The sequence below is a fragment of the Bos indicus genome, chromosome 10, assembly GCF_029378745.1.
Source record: "Bos indicus isolate NIAB-ARS_2022 breed Sahiwal x Tharparkar chromosome 10, NIAB-ARS_B.indTharparkar_mat_pri_1.0, whole genome shotgun sequence".
Lineage (NCBI taxonomy): Eukaryota > Metazoa > Chordata > Mammalia > Artiodactyla > Bovidae > Bos > Bos indicus.
In genome coordinates this window covers 75,153,032-75,174,380 of record NC_091769.1, presented here as the reverse complement: position 1 = coordinate 75,174,380, position 21,349 = coordinate 75,153,032, and the positions used below count along the sequence as shown (strand labels likewise).

Sequence of the window (21,349 nt, the reverse complement as noted above, 5' to 3'; positions counted from 1 at the left end):
CTGTGAGCTGATAAAGGAAAGCAGCCAAGAACCGAGATCATTCTAAAGACCAGGGGAGACTCTGTCTCTTCATGCTCTGCCATAGTCTCTGTGCTCATGGTGTCTTGTTTCTCTCTGTGGTTTCTTTTCTGCCTCTTTACTTTGGTTTTCTGTGATCTACCATGGCTCTCACAAGATTTCATGACTGCGCCAGTTTCTGCTCTCTTGCAGCCTCATTATCTTAATGCTGCTGCTGCTGCTAAGTCGCTTCAGTCGTGTCCGACTCTGTGCGACCCCAGAGACGGCAGCCCACCAGGTTTCCCCATCCCTGGGATTCTCCAGGCAAGAACACTGGAGTGGGTTGCCATTTCCTTCTCCAATGCATGAAAGTGAAAAGTGAAAGTGAAGTCGCTCAGTCGTGTCTGACTCTAGCGACCCCATGGACTACAGCCCACCAGGCTCCTCCGTCCAAGGGATTTTCCAGGCAAAAGTACTGGAATCGGGTGCCATTGCCTTCTCTTAACAATGTCTAATTAAAATTTCTAAGGGAGGCAACTTGGATCGTATCAACTTTTTTCTCCAAGTCACACCAAGTCCCTGACCAGAGCGGAATGCTGCTTCTGATTCAGATCCACACTCCTTATCCTGTCAGTTGTGGCCAGGGTTGATAGATAACTCACAGGAGAAGGGGTGAGTAGGGAGGTCCTGGGTTGTTTCATGGGGTCATCAGAAATCTACATAAAACCTGGATGTATATATCCTCAGGCTGTTGGTTTCATATACTAACCAAAACACCTTCTGTTAACTCACATGAGCAACGCTGGGCTGGAAGAAACACAAGCTGGAATCAAGATTGTCGAGAGAAATATCAATAACCTCAGATATGCAGATGACACCACCCTTATGGCAGAAAGTGAAGAGGAACTCAAAAGCCTCTTGATGAAAGTGAAAGTGGAGAGTGAAAAAGTTGGCTTAAAGCTCAACATTCAGAAAATGAAGATTATGGCATCCGGTCCCATCACTTCATGGGAAATAGATGGGGAAACAGTGGAAACAGTGTCAGACTTTATTTTTGGGGGCTCCAAAATCACTGCAGATGGTGACTGCAGCCATGAAATTAAAAGACGCTTACTCCTTGGAAGGACAGTTATGACCAACCTAGATAGCATATTGAAAAGCAGAGACATTACTTGGCCAACAAAGGTTCGTCTAGTCAAGGCTATGGTTTTTCCTGTGGTCATGTATGGATGTGAGAGTTGGACTGTGAAGAAGGCTGAGCACCAAAGAATTGATGCTTTTGAACTGTGGTGTTGGAGAAGACTCTTGAGAGTCCCTTGGACTGCAAGGAGATCCAACCAGTCCATTCTAAAGGAGATCAGCCCTGGGATTTCTTTGGAAGGAATGATGCTAAAGCTGAAACTCCAGTACTTTGGCCACATCATGAGAAGAGTTGACTCATTGGAAAAGACTCTGATGCTGGGAGGGATTGGGGGCAGGAGGAAAAGGGGACGACAGAGGATGAGATGGCTGGATGGCATCACTGACTCGATGGACGTGAGTCTGGGTGAACTCCGGGAGTTGGTGATGGACAGGGAGGCCTGGCATGCTGCAATTCATGGGGTCACAAAGAGTCGGACATGACTGAGTGACTGATCTGATCTGATCTGAACTCACATTTCTTCTTAGGTACCTGACCTTGGGAACATGGGGCTGTGAATAAGTTATGAATGCAGTGGCGGCAGAAATGTCATGGTCATGTTATTGAAAATTAGTACATGGATGTTTGGTCTGTAGATCTCTGGTTGGGCAGCGACCATCCGTCTGACCAGCCTTAGGTGTAACGACAAAACGAAATGTGCAAAGTGGAGAACTACACGTTAGGATGGCGACCTCTTCAAGAATCAGATTTGGTTTTGGAGTCTTTAATCTCTCACAGCATTTGAGCATGACCACGGTCATTATTTTCAAATTTGAGAATTAATTTGTTGGTGTATAATATTTTAAATTACCTCTTTATATAAGGGAAACAGAATAAACAGATAAACAAAATACAGATAATAAAAATAGCTCTAATCTTGCTACTGAACAGTAACTGCTATTTATATTTTTATGTCAATACATCCTTCCCCAAAAGAATGTGTACAAGATAAACATACTGCTACATTTATAAAAATGGGATTATACTGTTTATATTTTTGTGGTCTGTCCACCTCACGATATTTCTGGAACTTATTTCCACTTCTGTAAATGGTCTTTTAGTATATTGTTAACGGCTAATGGCATCCTGCAGTATGAACAAAACATATACCTCCTAAATTGTTAGGAAATTAAATGTAGTTCTTGTTATTACAAAAAATAATAGAATTAATTATTTTCCTTAAATATTTTCCAACTTCCATGAGAACTCCTTTGGGGTGACTAGTAGAATGGATGATGCTGTGCCCAGATCCCCTGTACTGAACCAGTGCCTCCATCTCTTAGGGGCTATGTTTTGACTGCTAATGACTCACAGCTACTGGCTTTCACCTGATAGATGGCAGCTCTCAGCTAACGGGAACCTGCTGCTAAAAGGTCATAACCTCAACTGCTGGTGGCGGCTGCAAGCCAAAGCCTGACTAATACGAGAATAAGTAAGACCAACCCTCTTGATTCATATGGGACTAATTCTACAGGGGTAATTTAGGCTCCAGAACTAAACTTGATCTGTGCCTGACTCTCTCCTCTTCTAGAACTGCAGTCCTCACTCACTCTCTTGAAGGTTTTCCTCAAGAGCAGTCCCTCAATACATAGAATCCCAGACTCGCTCTGCTGCTAGGGAAGATGATCTAAGATAATATAAATTTTGAGAAACAGAGCATGCATATAGGACCATTGAATTTTTAAATTATATCTTTACTGAGAATAAAATTCATTTCATTGGCCCTTTTAAAGAAATCAGATCAAGGGTTCTAGAATATTCGTGGATAGGTATGGCCATCACCACAGTTTTAGAACATTTCATCATCTCAAAAAGAAACAGTTTAGCCATCATCCCTCTCACCAACCATCCTCCCCAACTCTAAGCAAACACTAATCTACTTTCAGTTTCTGCAGATTTGCCTAATTTGGATGTCATATAAATGGAATAATATGATTTGAGGTCTTTTGTGGCTGGCTTCTTTCACTTAGCATAATGTTTTCAAGATTCATCCATGTTCATATTAAAATTTCATCAATTGCCCTTGTCTTGTTCTTGATCTTAGAGAGAAAGCATTCAATATTTCATGATTATGTATCGTGTTAGGAGTTTTTGGATGCCTGTCCCTTATTAGGTTAAAAAAAGTTTCCTTTTGTTTTTAACTTGCTAAGACTTATTATACATGACTATCGAGTTTTGTTAAATGCATATTTTGCATATATTTAAATGATCATATGGTTTTCTTCCTTTATTTTCTTTAACATGATGAATTATACCAATTAGTTTTGGAATGTTAAACTAAAGTTACATTTCTGGGGTAAACTCTGCTTGGCCGTGTGGTATTTTCCTTTTTATTTTACTGGATTTCATTTCCTAGAATTTTCTTAAGGAATTTTGCAACTTTGTTTCTGAAAGATGTCAGCCTTGATAGAGCTAAAAGAGACAAAGTTGAGGCTGTATTTTTAATTATAATGCCTACAATTAATGACTTGAAAAGCAGTGTTGAAAATTTTGACAGTTTGTATGGATTTATACATATACAAATCCTCTATCTCAAATTGTCAAATAGATTAATTTCACAAAGAATAAAACTAGAATTTGAGGCTTTTTAGCTTTGTTCTGTGTAGCAAATAATAATAATAATCTGTGTCCAGATAACAGAGATTTCTTTTATTAATAAATTGTTCTAACTCTGTGCTTTTTGAATACTCTTAAATTACTTTGCAAAAGGATTATTTTCTTAAAATTATTAATAGTTATGGTTACATATTTTTAAATGTTGCATGTAACTGTTTGTCTTTGGGTATTTATGACTTATCTTCTGTTTTGGTCTGACAAGTCACCTGGATTTTGCCTTTCCCAAACTCAAACCCCAAATTCGTAACAATAAAATTATTAAGATGACCTTTATGTCTAAATTATATTTGGGTTTCCTGGAATAGCCACCAGGAAACTCAAAGATTTCCTGCTCCTTCATCCTGATAAAAGAAAGTATACAGGAATAATTATGCTTGCTGGGCACTATCTACGTTTTAATTAATTCACAACTATTGTGAGGGTTCTTTTGTTTACCAAACATAAGATAAAAGAACAATACATGAAATCAGCAAATCAAAAGAGAATTTTGGTCTTCTTAGGGTATTGATGTATAAATAAAATGTGTTAATATGAATAGATCTCAATTGTATCTTTTATATTAAAATAAGCATTATCATGTTCATGTACAAAGGCTGAGGATATCTCTAGGAAGGTTTTGTTTCTTGGTTTTAACAGTCTTGTCGATCAGGGACAATTATAATACAGTTTATGGGATAAGTTTAAGGCCTAGAGATATGTCAGTTCTCTCACTTTTCATAATGTAATTTTCTCCTGGAATAGTCAGTGACTAAGTTTTTATAAAATTGATTATGTGTTATAGCTCAGTAGAAGGTTTCATTCTCCTTCATTCTGATATTACTAGCTGTTGCGATAAATTAAACAGAGCATTTAGTTTTATTATTCAAGGGGGTTTTGCTTCTTTTTTTCATTTCCCTAAAGTCCTCTGATCGTAAGATTAGTATCTGGAATGTGTCTTCTGAAAGCAACACTAAAAGAATCTGAGTAAAGGACTGCAACAGTCTCTCTCTCTCTTTCCATCCCTCCCTCCCCTCCTCTTGGGATGCTCACTCATGGAAAATTGCCAGGAAGCCAGGCCATACAAACGTGTTCTGGCCAACATTGCCAGCTAAGGTCTCAGCCCACAGCCAGTATTAGACATCAGTCAAGTAAATGAGCAAGCTTTCAGGTGATTCCAATTCTATCCTTCAAGTCATCCCAGCTGGTGCCCAGTAAAGCAGGGATGAGCTGTCTTAACCAAACTCCACTCAGATTACAGATCCACGAGCAAATTAAATGTTGTTCTGAGCCTCTAAAATTTATAATAATTTGTTATGCAGTTATAGTAACTGGAATTGATTTTTGTTCTGAAAAGCAGTAAGTGGAACAGATAGTATAAATGAAAATATTTGTAGTTATCATTGCCCTCACCACCACCAACAGGTGACTGAGTCAGGATTTCCATAACTATTTGGGTTCAGAAGCAGGAAACAATATAAAGCAGGTTGTATCCTTCCCAGATCATGGCACCAGACTCTCAGATTCCAAGAGCCACTCATTGCCATGAGTTTCCTGGCAGACTTTTTAGTTTTTTTATGCTCTTTGTTATTGTTACACCTTTATAGAACAGTCTTTTGGATTCTGCGGGGGAGGGAGAGGGTGGGCTGGCTTGGGGGAATGGCATGGAAACATGTATAATATCATATAAGAAATGAATCACCAGTCCAGGTTCGATACAGGAGTCTTGGGGCGGGTGCACTGGGATGACCTGGAGAGATGGTATGGGGAGGGAGGTGGGAGGGGGGTTCAGGATGGGGAACATGTGTATGCCTGTGGTGGATTCATGTTGATGTGTGGCAGAACCAATACAATATTGTAATTAGCCTCCAATTAAAATAAATAAATTAAAAAAAAGTATTAGTAGGTAGCCCTGTTCTTTAGTCACAGAAGTCCCAAATGCTTTATCCTTGACAATTATGAGATATGTGACTAATTCTTTGAATACTGCAAAGCTGAGCAACTCATACTCAAAGAAAAGGAAAGGCCAATTGGTTATCTAAAGAGGATTGAAGTAGATTATGGGATATATGGGTATGCTTCAAGCTTTAATGATAATCTTTGTTGCTGGAAGCAGATGTCTACAAAAGTGATTTTGATGTATTGGAAAATTGTTGCTCAGGGTAACTACTACCACTGGAATAAATATTTTTTTATAATCTAGAAATGTCTTAGTCAATCTGATAAATAAAAGCAGATATAAATATTTTTTAAAAATTTAAGGATAGTTGATTTACAATATTTTGGTTTCAGGTGTATAACACAGTGATTCAATATTTTATAGATTATACACCATATAAAGTTATTTTAATATTATTGACTATTTTTCCTATGCTATACATCCTGTGACATTAATTTTATAACTGGAGTTTGTACTTCTTAATCCCCTTCACCCATTTGTGCCTGCTCCTCCTTTTTGGCAAACACTTGTTTGTTCTCTGTATCTGTAGGTTTGTTTCTCTTTTGTTACGTTGCTCATTTGTTTTTGTTATTTTTTGATTCCACATATAAGCAAAAACATACAGTATTTGCCTTTCTCTGTATGACTTATTTCACTTAGCATAATACCCTGTGGGTCCTTCTGTGTCACTGCAAATGGTAAGACTTCATTCCTTTTAATAGCTGTTTAATATACCTTTGCAATGTAAATGATCTAGTTTGGGCAAAATGTATTTTAATACATATAAAAATCTTTATTGCACATCAGTCTATTTTGAAATTACTGAATACAAATGTATGAAAGTTTAAAAAAAAAGCCATCTGGTGATTTAAAATAAACATCTAATCCTATATATAATGGAGGAAATGATAAGCTTTAAAATGAAAGCTACATATAGAACAAGTATGCTATCATTTATATTTAATGAGAAAAAGAATGGATGTCTTTATTTGTAAAACTCATATAAAAATATCATAGGATGAATCATAAATAATGACAAAATTGTAAATTACTCATGTACACATTTTGTATACAATATATTTTTTCCTGCTAGAAATTGATTTGTTAATCAAATCAATTATAGTAATTATAGTATTTGTAGCTCTATATGTCTCAATGTTTACAAATAATTTCCAATCTTGAGACTGTGTTGACATGGAAATATTTATAGTTTCTTTCTGTAGTGCAATTCTCAAGTTTCCTGAATTGACTTCTGCCCCCTATTTGAACTGCTAAAATCCTGCCCAGACTTTAAGGTCCTGGTTATTTTGCATCCAGTGTCAGGGGTCCCCAGGACCACACTACGATTTAGTGGTTCACTAGAAGGACTCACAGAATTCAGAAAAGTTTTTATATTCACAGTTGCAATTTGTTATATGAAAAGACAGAGATTGAAATCAACAAGGTAAACAGTTGCCCAGGGCAGAATCCAGGTGCGACTAGGTACAAACTTCCAGTTGTCCTCTTCCAATCGAGCTGACAGTGCTTATTTCTTCCAGCAATGATACACGACAGTGTGTACAGAGTATTGTCAACCAGGAAAGTTTCTCTCAGCCTAGGTCTGCAGAGATCTAATTGTAGGTGAGTGGCAAGAATACACAGGAGAACTATACAAAAAAGAGCTTCATGACCCAGATAATCACGATGGTGTGATCACTCACCTAGAGCCAGACATCCTGGAATGTGAAGTCAAGTGGGCCTTAGAAAGCATCACTACGAACAAAGCTAGTGGAGGTGATGGAATTCCAGTTGAGCTATTTCAAATCCTGAAAGATGATGCTGTGAAAGTGCTGCACTCAATATGCCAGCAAATTTGGAAAACTCAGCAGTGGCCACAGGACTGGAAAAGGTCAGTTTTCATTCCAATCCCAAAGAAAGGCAATGCCAAAGAATGCTCAAACTACCACACAATTGCACTCATTTCACATGCTAGTAAAGTAATGCTCAAAATTCTCCAAGCCAGGCTTCAGCAGTACGTGAACTGTGAACTTCCTGATGTTCAAGCTGGTTTTAGAACAGGCAGAGGAACCAGAGACCAAATTGCCAACATCCGCTGGATCATGGAAAAAGCAAGAGAGTTCCAGAAAAACATCTATTTCTGCTTTATTGACTATGCCAAAGCCTTTGACTGTGTGGATCACAATAAACTGTGGAAAATTTTGAAAGAGATGGGAATACCAGACCACCTGACCTGCCTCTTGAGAAACCTATATGCAGGTCAGGAAGCAACAGTTAGAACTGGACATGGAACAACAGACTGGTTCCACATAGGAAGAGGAGTACGTCAAGGCTGTATATTGTCACCCTGCTTAGTTAACTTACATGCAGAGTACATCATGAGAAACGCTGGACTGGAAGAAACACAAGCTGGAATCAAGATTGCCGGGAGAAATATCAGTAAGCTCAGATATGCAGATGACACCACCCTTATGGCAGAAAGTGAAGAGGAACTGAAAAGCCTCTTGATGAAAGTGAAAGAGGAGAGTGAAAAAGTTGGCTTAAAGCTCAACATTTAGAAAACTAAGATCATGGCATCTGGTCTATCACTTCATGGGAAATAGATGGAGAAACAGTGGAAACAGTGTCAGACTTTATTTTTTGGGGCTCCAAAATCACTGCAGATGGTGATTGCAGCCATGAAATTAAAAGATGCTTACTCCTTGGAAGGAAAGTTATGACCAACCTAGATAGCATATTGAAAAGCAGAGATATTACTTTGCCAAAAAGGTCCATCTAGTCAAGGCTATGGTTTTACCTGTGGTCATGTATGGATGTGAGAGTTGGACTGTGAAGAAAGCTGAGCACCAAAGAATTGGTGCTTTTGAACTGTGGTGTTGGAGAAGACTCTTGAGAGTCCCTTGGACTGCAAGGAGATCCAACCAGTCTATCCTAAAGGAGATCAGTCTTGGGTGTTCATTGGAGGACTGATGCTAAAGCTGAAACTCCAATACTTTGGCCACCTCATGTGAAGAGTTGACTCATTGGAAAAGACCCTGATGCTGGGAGGGATTGGGGGCGGGAGGAGAAGGGGACGACAGAGGATGAGATGGCTGGATGGCATCACCGACTTAATGGACATGAGTTTGAGTGAACTCTGGGAGCTGCTGATGGACAGGGAGGCCTGGCGTGCTGTGATTCATGGGGTCACAAAGAGTTGAACACAACTGAGCAACTGACTGACTGACTGAGGTAGGTATGGATCATCCTTTGTAGCTGACCTTAGTTACTCAGCCTCCAGCTCATCAGAGGTTAAACTGATAAAGTGTAACCCATTGCACCTCTCCATCCCCCAGCCCAGATAATTTAGATTGTTGGCATAAACTACCTGTCACTGGCCCAAGGCCCAGGTATACAGACGATCTCAACAAGTCTGATATTCCAGGTTATCTCCCAGAAGCTGGTCAAGGGTCAGTCATTTCTTTCTAATGTGCAGATTTGAACCACCCAGACCTGCTGAGTCAACCCTTTATCACACATGTCCCATATCTGACGTCCTGAAACCCTCTCACTCTTTGAGATCCAGAGTAGTTTGTACCTATCCATGAAGCCCTTCCTGATCCTGTCTCCTCCACTGACTGGCAGCAACTTCTACCAGCATTACATGTTTCAATAACACTTTTCATTGAACTTGTCTTATTATAACACATAGTAATGTGGTAGAGAGTTGTAAGTTAAGCTAGTGCACAGTGTTTCTTCCCAACACCTGGGACAAAAGCTTGCATGTAATAGACAGGAGCTACATGTTTACTGAAAAGAATTACTGTTATCTCTATTCATGCTTTGGTGTTCCTTCTACCTGGTGAATGCCTGATAATTAGGGGCCACCTTGTGTTCATTTACTTGTTTTCCACAGAGTTTAAGGCCTTCCATGAAATGTGATAATTATTTTTATGTGTCAGCTTGACTAGCCCAAGGAATTCTGGGCTAACCAGAAAAACATCATTTCTAGATGTGACTAAAAGGGAGTTTCCAGAAGGGATTAGTATTTGATTCAGTAGCCTGATGAAGACACCCCCTCATCAGTGTGGGCAGACATCATCCAGTCTGTGGAGGGCCTGACTAGAAGAAGAACAACAAAAATACATGGAAGGGAAAATTCTCCTTGAGCTGGGATGTCCAATTTTTTTTGCCTTTGGACATCAGAGGTCCTGGCTCTTGGGCCTCTGGACTCCAGGCCTTATATCAGTGGACCCTAGTTCTCAGGTGTCAGCCTTGGACTGAATTGTATCATTGGCTTCATGGTTCTTAAGCTTACAGATGGCAGATTATACAGAGTATTCCATAATCACAAGAGCCAATTTCCATAATACTTCTCTTCATAGGTATAGATATAGATATCTATATCTATAAGCTTCCCTGGTGGCTCAGTGGCAAAGAACCCACCTGCCAATGCAGGAGACTGGCTTTGATCTCTGGGTTGGGAAGATCCCTTTGAGAAAGAAATGACAACCCACTACAGTATTCTTGCCTGGAAATCACATGGACAGAACCTAGTGCGCTGCAGTGCACGGGGTCAGGAAAGAGTTGGCTATGACCGAATGAGTGAACAGCTACAACTAGGTATAGATATGGAGCTCTTTGTGACCCCATGTGCTAGCCATGCTAGGCTTCCCTGTCCTTCACTATCTCCCCGAGTTTGCTCAAACTCATGTGCATTGAGTCTGTGATACTGTTCAACCATTTTGTCCTCTGTCACCCCCTTCTCCTCCTGCCCTCAATCTTTCCCAACATCAAGGTCTTTTCCAATGAGTCAGCTCTTCACATCAGGTGGCTAAAGTATTGGAGCTTCACCTTCAGCATCCATACATAACTAATGGAGAAACCATAGCTTTGACTAGATGGGCCTTTGTCAGCAAAGTAACATCTCTACTTTTTAATATGATGTCTGCTGCTGCTGCTAAGTCACTTCAGTCGTGTCTGACTCTGTGCAACCCAATAGACGGCAGCCCACCAGGCTCCCCTGTCCCTGGGATTCTCCAGGCAAGAACACTGGGGTGGGTTGCCATTTCCTTCTCCAATGCATGAAAGTGAAAAAATAAAGTGAAGTCACTCAGTCATGTCCAACTCCTAGCGACCCCATGGACTGCAGCCCACCAGGCCCCTACGTCCATGGGATTTTCCAGGCAAGAGTACTGGAGTTGGGGTGCTAGGTTGGTCATAACTTTTCTTCTGAGGAGCAAGCATCTTTTAATTTCATGGCTGCAGTCACCATCTGCAGTGATTTTGGAGCCCAAGAAAATAAAGTCTGTCACTGTTTCTATTGTTTCTGCATCTGTTTGCCATGAAGTGATGGGACTGGATGCCATGATCTTAGTTTTTTGAATGTTGAGTTTTAAGCTAGCTGTTTCGCTCTCCTCTTTCACTGTCATCAAGAGGCTCTTTAGTTCCTCTTCACTTTCTGCCATAAGGGTGGTGTCATCTGCATATCTGAGGTTATCGATATTTCTTCCGGCAATCTTGATCCATATAGGTATAAATAATCTCCTGTTGGTGCTGGTTTCTTTGAAGAATCCCAACTAATACATGGAGTAAGGGGTTAACATATGTATATTGAATGGTATATTCATGCAACAGTGGTTACTTATAAAAATATTATTTAATCCTCAAAAAACCCTTTGTAGTAAGCACTATTACCATTTTCACTTTACAGATAAAGGCTAAATCCGTGGCCACTTAGCCAGCAAGCAACAGAACTGGGACTCAAGCCTCATGATCTCGCTCCAAGGTTTGTACTGTTACCTGCCTCACAGACTTCCTATTCTGACTGCAATGCTATCATGCTGCTAGTGACTTTTAAAAGCCTGCCTTACCTTTCTGAAATATTAAACGTTAGTTTTGACTTATTTCCTAAGCTATAATTTTCTTATCTAACTACTCTCCAGGACTACATTGTCTTAGTTTAAAAACATGCATCGGTGCCATTTATTAGTCAAGTAACTTAATTTCACTATCTCTGAGATTTAACATCCCACTGAAGTACACACTGTTAACTGTTAGTGACTGAAATTACTGTGTTATCTTTCAACAGTGGAGGCAGCAATCAGAGCAGAATAATAATTTTATTTTCTGTAAACCCAGCATTGTCATTAGCTGTATTAGGAAACTGAAGCACAGACTTAATCATTCTCAAGAAAAAGGAATTTAGTATAAAAGATAGTGCAGAACACAAGAAGGTTCTTTCTACTCAGCAGCTGTTACACTGTTCTAATTTTTTAAAGCTTAGCCTACATGGGTGGATTAACACCTGATGCTTTCTACTTCAATTAAATAAAATGAGTCATTATCTTTCTACCTCATGCATCAAAAGGTAGACACTTTTATGGTTGACAGAAATCCTTGCATTTGAAAGTTTCCAGTAATTGTTGAATATTCTTTGAAACGTCCAACTTCAACAATATTTCACAAAAGTGTGCTGTTGGCTTTCCAGGTTTTAAAGCAGATAATACATATAATGTGATTGTCTACCATCTCTTCTCCTTTGCAGACACAAGTACCTTCTCTCTTCACTGGCAGTATGCTAGGTGGATAGACCATAGGGTAGAGACCATAGGGTGGAGAGCCTAGTGGTTTCTATTGCACCACGGTTTCTACTTAAATCATGGTTTCTTGCTGACAGACTGATTTCTCTTAAGAAATAAAAGCAAAAATGATAACACTGTTAAAAGTCAAATTTTGGCTCACCCCAGGCCCCAGATCTATTTAAAAAGAGGCAAGATGTATATTAATATCAATATTTTCCCCACTGCTCTCCATTACGTAGGAGACCTCTCCAGTTTCATTTCGTATTCCTCTATTTCTCTGACCACACCCTGCCCCTGAGTCTTGCTATAGCCAGTCTTTGGTGTCTCTAACACTCCAGGCTCTATTTCGCTCCTTCCCTCTTTCCTTCTCGCCTTTTCTTCTCTACTTCCTTCCTCCCTCCCCCAACCCCACCTTTCTTTCTCTCTCTCTTTCTTTCCAGTGCTGTGGCTTTTGCTTTGACATTTCTTTTTTCTCTTCTTTACTTATTCATTCTTTTGAGTCCCAGGATCAACCTGCTTTATGAAACTTTTCTTTTACTCATGCACGCTAACTTCTATATTCCTATCCTACTTTGTTCCTTGCTCTGTAAAAGCAGGTTTTTTTTTTTTTTTTAATATTTATTTGGCTGCATCAGGTCTTAGTGCAACTTGTAGGATCTTTTGCTGTGGCAGGCAGGCTCTAGAAGGCACTGGCTTAGCTGCCCTGTGCCATGTGGGATCTTAGTTCCTTGACCACGGATCAAATCCACGTTCTCTGCATTGGAAAGCAGATTCTTAACCACTGGACCACCAGAGAAGTCCCTGTAAAAGCAGTTTTTGTGTATTGTGGTAATTCAACTGCATATATGTATTTTTCTCAGTGAGACTGTACATCGCTTGAAGGGAGAATCTTGTAAAAATTCTCCTTTGCATTCCCATCATTGCATGTCACAGTGACATGCAAAAACTATTTTTATTTAATGTATAACTCAGAAGTATAGTTTTAATCATTAGACCTAGGCTAGAATCTCAGCTCTGTGACTTACTTGTGTGTAAACTTAGGCATGCTCCGTATCCTCTCTGAACCTCCTTTTTATTAATTAAAATAAGGCCATTACAATCTTTCCCACAGGGTTATTGTACAATTTAATGAGATTATGTACCTAAAGTTCCTAACAGAATTTAGCATGTATTTTTCTTCTAATAGATAGGTAAAGTAGTTTCATCCCTCAAATTTCCAAAATATGTGCTCAATTATGTCAAAAGGATCAAATATAGCAACTGATGATTAAATGTGAAGAAAAAAGTTATGTTGGAATTGGATATTTGCTACTGGGAATTTATAAATTAAATTGTCTCAGTTCAGTTCAGTCGCTCAGTCATGTCTACTCTTTGCGACCCTATGGACTGCGGCACACCAGGCCTCGCTGTTCATCACCAACTCCTAGAGTTTACTCAAACTCATGTGCATCATGTCAGTGATGCCATCCAACCATCTCATCCTCTGTTGTCCCCTTCTCTTCCCACCTTCAATCTTTTCCAGCATCAGGGTCTTTTTAAATGAGTCAGTTCTTCGCATCAGGTGGCCAAACTATTGGAGTTTCAGCTTCAACATCAGTCCTTCCAATGAATATTCAGGACCCATTTCCTTTAGGGTGGACTGGATGGATCCCCTTGCAGTCCAAGGGACTCTCAAGAGTCTTCTCCAACACCATAGTTCAAAAGCATCAATTCTTTGGCACTCAGCTTTCTTCACAGTCCAACTCTCACATCCATACATGACCACTGGAAAAACCATAGCCTTGACTAGACGGACCTTTGTTGGCAAAGTAATGTCTCTGCTTTTTAATATGCTGTCTAGGTTGGTTATAAGCCTGAAGCATCTACATGTTGTTGAAAATTGACCATCTAAGGGTAGAGGTGGGAATTAGCACTATTGGGTGGAATATCTTAATTTTATCTTGTGGGGGAAATTGGGAGCAATTTTTCCCTTTGTCTTTGTGTGACATTACAATCTTGTCTATAGTGCATGCATATGGAATATGCCTATGGCAGTCTTTCCCCATATACCTGCTAGGGCTGGATGCCTGGCTTATCAGTTCTTTCATTCATTATTTTTCCCACTTAAATTAGAGATCTTTTGGTTACAAGTGACAAAAATCATAATTCAAAGGAGCTTAAACAATTAAGGGCATTATATGTCACCCTGACGTAATAATCAGATCTAGATGCCAAGGATGCATGTGTGGGTGTCAGTTGGAAGCTCCATTCATTGGCCCATTATAGCCCCAGGCTCTTTCTTTTAGGTACCAAAAATCACTGCTTCAATTCTAGGCTTCATAATCCACTGACTAGGGGAGATAGAGAAAGCTGCTTCTTCCCAGGAATGTTCAATACAGTCTTTTCACATCTCTTTGGTTCTGACTAAGTAATGTGCTCATTTTTAAAACAGTAATGGTAGATAGGAAATGCTGCCTGACTTAAGCAATATAGACTTCTTTCCCAGAGTTGGTTGTGCAGTCTACACCATATGACTGAAATTGGGAGATGGATGCTACCAAAGGTACCTTGGGTACAATTGAGAAGGAAGAGGGAACAATAGGGGACTATGTTTCACAGAAGGAGCTAACAAACATCCCCTACACATGTACTGATAATCTACTCTGTACCCGGCACTGTGGTGGTAAATGCTGCTATTGATTTTGGCATCCCTGCTCCCTTCCTATTTCACGGGTAGAATCTTGCACAAAAGAGAATGCAGAGGAGGTAGGAATGGAATAGTCTTTTTTTCAAGTGTTCTCAGTTGCATCTGTTGATAGCATTAACCTGGATATTGCTGAGAAGGTGTGACCTTGCTTGAAATTTAGCTGTCTTTCATTTGATTTTTGTTACCATGGGCAGCTATAATGTGTTCAGTGTTTGCTCAGTTAAATCTCTTGGGAAGCCCTCTTTTCTCCAATGAAGAGGTGCTTTCTTTTCCTTTCATTTGAAATTATTTAAGGCAAAATGTATTTTGAGGATTCCTGAACAAAGTGAGTTGATTTTTTGAACATAGCATTGCTATTGTTCAGTCACTAAGTCGCATCCGACTTTTTGTGACCCCAGGAAATGCAGCAGGCTAGGCTTTCCTGCCCCTTACTATCTCCTGAACTTTGCTTAAACTCATGTCCATTGAGTCGGTGACACCATCCAACCATCTCATCCTGTCATCCCTTTCTTCTCCTGCCCTCAATCTTTCCAGCATCAGGATCTTTTCCAATGAGTTGGTTTTTCGAATCAGGTGATCAAAGTATTGGCTCTTCAGCTTCAGCATCAGTCCTTCCAACCAATATTCAGGGTTGGTTTCCTTTAGGATTGACAGGTTTGATGAACATGACATATAGAAAAATACTTTTTTAAATCTTAGAGGTGGTTCTAGCTTTTAAATTCCCGATTTTATTTCAGTCTGCTTCTCCTCACTGCATGTAAAATAAAGTGAATTGAAGAGTTACTAACAGTTTATAAAAATCGGAGAAGGCAATGGCAGTGTACTCCAGTGTACTCCAGTACTCTTGCCTGGAAAATCCCATGGATGGAGGAGCCTGGTAGGCTGCAGTCCACGGGGTTGCTGAAGGTCAGACACAACTGAGCAACTTCACTTTCACTTTTTACTTTCCTGCATTGGAGAAGGAAATGGCAACCCACTCCAGTGTTCTTGCCTGGAGAATCCCAGGGATGGGGAAGCCTGGTGGGCTGCCGTCTATGGGGTCGCACAGAGTCGGACACGACTGAAGTGACTTAGCAGTAGCATTGAATTAATAGATATCTCACTCACTGGAAATTTTATTCTGAATACTCATATTCTAGGTTTCATAGGTTCCAGAATGAAAGTTTCTTTGTCAAATTTCTTTTTTTTTCTCAAAGTCAACTGCAGACATCAGTATATAGTCTGTAGTATTTATTTACAGTTATTGTCTTTTACAGTAAAATATACATATTACAAAGAAATGCACAAATCTTAAGTGTATATTTATTGTCTCGACAAATGAAAACCTCTGTGTGATGCAAACACCTATCAAGATATAGAAAATTATTACCATATCACACCCTTTCCCAGGCAACTACCACTTTTGTCAACTTTCTTTGTCTCGCCGCTGCTGCTGCTGCTGCTAAGTCACTTCAGTTGTGTCCGACTTTGTGTGACCCCATAGACGGCAGCCCACCAGGCTCCCCCGTCCCTGGGATTCTCCAGGCAAGAACACTGGAGTGGGTTGCCATTTCCTTCCCCAATGCATGAAAGTGAAAATTGAAAGTGAAGCCGCTCAGTTGTGTCCGACCCTCAGCGACCCCATGGACTGCAGCCTTTCAGGCTCCTCCATCCATGGAATTTTCCAGGCAAGAGTACTGGAGTGGGGTGCCATCTTTGTCTTGCTACATTTTAGTAAATTTTTATACATCTTAAACCTAAAACATAAAGGTGAATGTGTCATATATTAATAGTATCTAATAATTTTATAGGGCTTCCCTGGTGGCTCAGATGGCAAAGAACCTGCCTGCAATGCAGGAGACCTGGGTTTGATCCCTGGGTCGGGAAGATCCCCTGGAGAAGGGATTGGCAACCCATTCCAGTGTTCTTGCCTGAATACCATGGACAAAGGAGCCTGGAGGGTTATAGTCCAAGAGGGTTATAGTCACAGAGAGTCAGACACGACTAAGTGACTTACACACTTTCGATCATTTTATAAGAAGACAGAATAATTTTCTTTATCTGATTATTATTATTTTGTAAGATATTTCTGAGTATCTGGTCCAGATTTCACAAAGAAAATTTAAAAGACATCAGAGTGAATCACAAAATAAATAGCATTCTTACAAACTTCACCTGAAGTTTTAATTTTGTGGATTCTTGTTATGGGCTGGATTGCATCTCCCCAAGTGAAAGTCGCTCAGTCGTGTCCGACTCTTTGCAACCTCATTGACTATACAGTTCATGGAATTCTCCAGGCCAGAATACTGGAGTGGGTAGCTGTTCCCTTCTCCAGGGGATCTTCCCAACCCAGGAATTGAACTGGGGTCTCCTGTATTGCAGGTAGATTCTTTACCAACTCATATGTTAAAGTCACAATATCCAATACCTCAGAATATGACTACATTTAGAGATAGGGTCTTCAAAAGGTGATAAAGTTAAAATGAGGTCCTAAAAACGGGCCCTAATACAATCTGACTTATAAGAAGAGGAAATCTGAACACACAGAGATACAAAGGATGCACCAGCACGAAGGAAAAACTGTGAGGGCACAGAGAGAAAGTGGCCGTCTGCAAGCCAAGGAGAGAGGCCTCAGTAGGAACCCAACCTGCCAACTGACACCTCGCTCTTGGACTTCCAGCCTCCAGAACTAAGAGCAAGTAAATTCCTATTGTTTAAGCCATATTGTCTGTGGCATTTTGTTACCCTAGCAAAATAATACAATCTTCTATAACTGTGTATGTAAAGCCAGATTATTTCCTTGTGAGTTTATTGAGGTCATAAAATATGGTGGATTGATCTATGCTTACTCAACATCTAACCAGAGTCTGGCCCAGAATAGGTGCATGGGAAGTGTCTGTTGAATAAACACAAACCATGTTTTGATCATGGCAGAGGCAGAGCAGCTGGATGCCAGCCTGGCTCTTTCCATTTTCCACCTGAAGTTCCAGACTGTTGTTTGTTTCATTTTCCCTAAATAAAAATGACTGTTTTTGTTCTTTGACTATAAAGATGTAAAGCATACACATACAGAAATGTGTATTCATTGTAAAGTATAACCTGGTAGTGTATCAAAGTATGAAGAAGAAAGTAGAACTCACCCAGCATTTCAACACCCAAAGTAACTATTTAAATTCTGGAACATATATTTCTCAAGGCTTTGGGGCAGTTATATCCATATGGTTATTAATTTATCTCTAACAAATACATGACATGACTTATATACTCTTGTTTTTATAACATGCCTTTTCCATATAACACAATTTGTATATCTTCCATATTAGAAAATAAATATAGATTTATGGTAGTAATTTCAAGTGGCTGAATTATATTTCATTTAAGGAATGTGCAATAATTTATTTAGCCTAGTGCCTACTGATGGTAGTTAGGTTTTTCTAGTGTTTTCCTAATATAACTAGTGCTGTGAGGATTTAGTCTTTTTGTTGCGGTTCTTGTCTTATTATTACCTCTTTCTACTTCCAATTTCTTTATTTACTAAGACATGAAAGATATAAAACAACATACTCTGTAACATATGTATGCAATTGTGGAACTGGTAATGTAGACACAGAGGTAATGTAGATACCTTAAGAGGAAATCCTTGTAGAATTCCCTTCTGGGATAGTTCCATCTGTTCCCAGAACTTCTCTGGTGGCTCAGCGGTAATGAATCCACCTGACAACGAAGGAGATGCAGGTTCAATCGCGGGTCAGGAAGATCCCCTGGAGAAGGAAATGGCAACCCACTTCAGTATTCTTGGCTGGGAAATCCCATGGACAGAGGAGCCTGGTGGGCTACAGTCCATGGGGCCACAAAAGAATCAGACGTGACTTAGCGATTAAACATTATCTGCTCCCAGGAGTCAAAACCTTTCCTGTGAGCTCCACACTGAACTATCAACTATCCTTGACATTTCCATTTTGGATGTATCAGGTTCAAGGTGTCCAAAATGCATCTTCTGATTTCTCTTCTGAAACATGTCTTTCACTAACAGAGCTTTCCCATCTCAGCCAACAGTGCCATTGTTCACCCAGCTGCTGATGGCAGGAACAAATTTATCCCTGACTTTCCCTTGCCCTTTCTTCCCACACCCATTTCATCAATGAGTCCTTGTTGATTTTATCTCCTAGTTTTATCTGCACCCTGTCCTCTTCTTCCTGTCTTCACTGTTCATTTTGTGGCAGGACAACTCACCTCTTGCCTAGATGATGGTAACAGCCTTCTCATTGGTCCCACACTCTCCTCTCCTATTTCTTCCTGCTGCAGAGTGATCATGCTACACCCCACCTATAAGTGCCTTGATAGCTTCTCTTTGTACTTTGCAGGGAAAAGTTCTAACTCCTTACCTTGGTCTACAAACTGAATGATATTGCATTTGTTATGCCCAGCATCACTTTTCATTCCTCTCCCCTGCATTACCCCCCAGGAGCCTCACTTTCTTATGGTTTCTTTAACATCCCACACTTAGCTGCACTTGCAGGCTGTTACAAGCACTTTCCCCTCTGCCTGGTCTGCTCTTCCTTCTACTCCACTTGGGCTATGTTCTCTCCTTCCCCTTAGTTTGCAGCTTAAATATGACCTTCACAGAGACACTTCCTATAAACATTTAATCTAAAGAGTGTCCCTTTTCCCTTTTCGTCTCTCTTTGATCTCCATCTTTCGTTTTTTCCTTTCTTAGAACTTTTTTGATGTTTACAAATGTTTCACTTCTTTTTTGGTCTTCTTACTCAATCTCTCTCTCTCCTCTACTAGAAGCCATGCTTGGATACCAGGGCTGAAGACCTTCAGCCTGCAGGCTTGACTCCACTCAGAGGCTGAGGCCATCTCAGGACCTAAGGAGGTATGTCCCCATCAGATGTGATTTTGCTGCCAAAGTCCAAGGTACAGTGTCTGGGTTTCTAGGAGCTTGTGGTGTATAGCTGAAACTTTCATCAGCAGCTGTTCCATATGATGGGGCTTCTACCTCCAGTTTGAGTTTGAATTTCAGTTGCCAACTAGGATTGACAGTTCCTTGAGGACAAGCATACCAAACTGCAGATTTGGTTTCAGACCACTACAATAAAGTGAATCTCACAATAAATCCAGTGACAGGAATTTTTTGAACTCCCAGGGTATATAAAAGTTATGTTTAAACTATACCGTAGTCTATTAAGTATGAAAAAGAATTATGTATAAAAAGTATATACCTTAGTTAAAAACACTTCATTTCTTAAAATTTGAATAATCATCTAGGCCTTCAGGGATTGTAATCTTTTTGCTGGTGGAGGGTTTTGTCTCATTATTGATGGGTGCTGACTGACCAGATTGCTAAAGGTTGGGGTGGCGGTGGCAATTTCTTGACCTATGACAGTAATAAAATTTGCTGCATTGACTGGCTCTTCCTGTCATGAATGGTTTCTCTATAGCATGCAGTAATATTTGATAGCACTTCATCCACAGCAGAACTTCTCTCAAAATTAGAGTCTATCCTTTCAAACCCTGACAATGCTTTATTGTCAAAGTTTATGTAGTATTCGAAATCCTTTGTGTTAATTTAAAAACTCTTCATAGCATCTTCACCAAGAGTAGATTCCATTTCAAGAAATCACTTCCTTTGCTCATCCATAAGAAGTAACTCTTCATCTATTAAAGTTTTATAGTAAGATTGCAGCAAGTCAGTCATTTCTAATTCTAGTTCTCTTGATATATCTACCACATCTTCAGTTTTTTTTTTTTTTTTTTTACTCTTGAAGTATTGAACCCTTCAAAGTCATCTGTGAGGGTTATAATTAACTTCTTCCAGACTCCTATTAATGTTGATATTTTGACCTCTTCCCATGAATCAAATATTCCTGATTCCATCTAGAATGGTGAATCATTTCCGGAAGGTTTTAAATGTACTTTCCCCAGATCCATCAGAGAAATCACCATATATGGCAGTTTAGTTCAGTTCAGTTCAGTTGCTCAGTTGTGTCCGACTCTTTGTGACCACATGGACTACAGCACGCCAGGCCTCCCTGTCCATCCACAATTCCTGGAGTTTATTCAAACTCATGTCCATTGAGTCGGTGATGCCATCCAACCATCTCATCCTTTGTCGTCCCCTTCTTCTCTCGCCTTCAATCTTTCCCAGCATCAGAGTCTTTTCAAATGAGTTAGCTCTTTGCATCAAGTGGCCAAAGTATTGAAGTTTCAGCTTCAACATCAGTCCTTCCAATGAACATTCAGGACTGATCTCCTTTAGGATGGACTGGTTGGACTCCTTGCTGTCCAAGGGACTCTCAAGTGTCTTCTCCAACACCATAGTTCAAAAGCATCAATTCTTCAGCGCTCAGCTTTCTTTATAGTCCAACTCTCACATCCATACATGACTACTGGAAAAACCATAGCCTTGACTA

General features: G+C 39.9%; 1 protein-coding gene across 1 annotated transcript in view; it reads left to right on the top strand.

The window, feature by feature from the left end:
- The first annotated feature begins 11,385 nt into the window (after positions 1-11,385).
- The window catches only part of KCNH5 (potassium voltage-gated channel subfamily H member 5), a 425,893-nt gene continuing 415,929 nt past the window's right edge, over positions 11,386-21,349 (top strand). The window contains exons 1-2 of the mRNA XM_070797700.1: positions 11,386-11,472; positions 19,725-19,812. The gene's annotated coding sequence lies outside the window, so the exon portion shown is untranslated. The remainder of the gene's footprint in view (positions 11,473-19,724; positions 19,813-21,349) is intronic.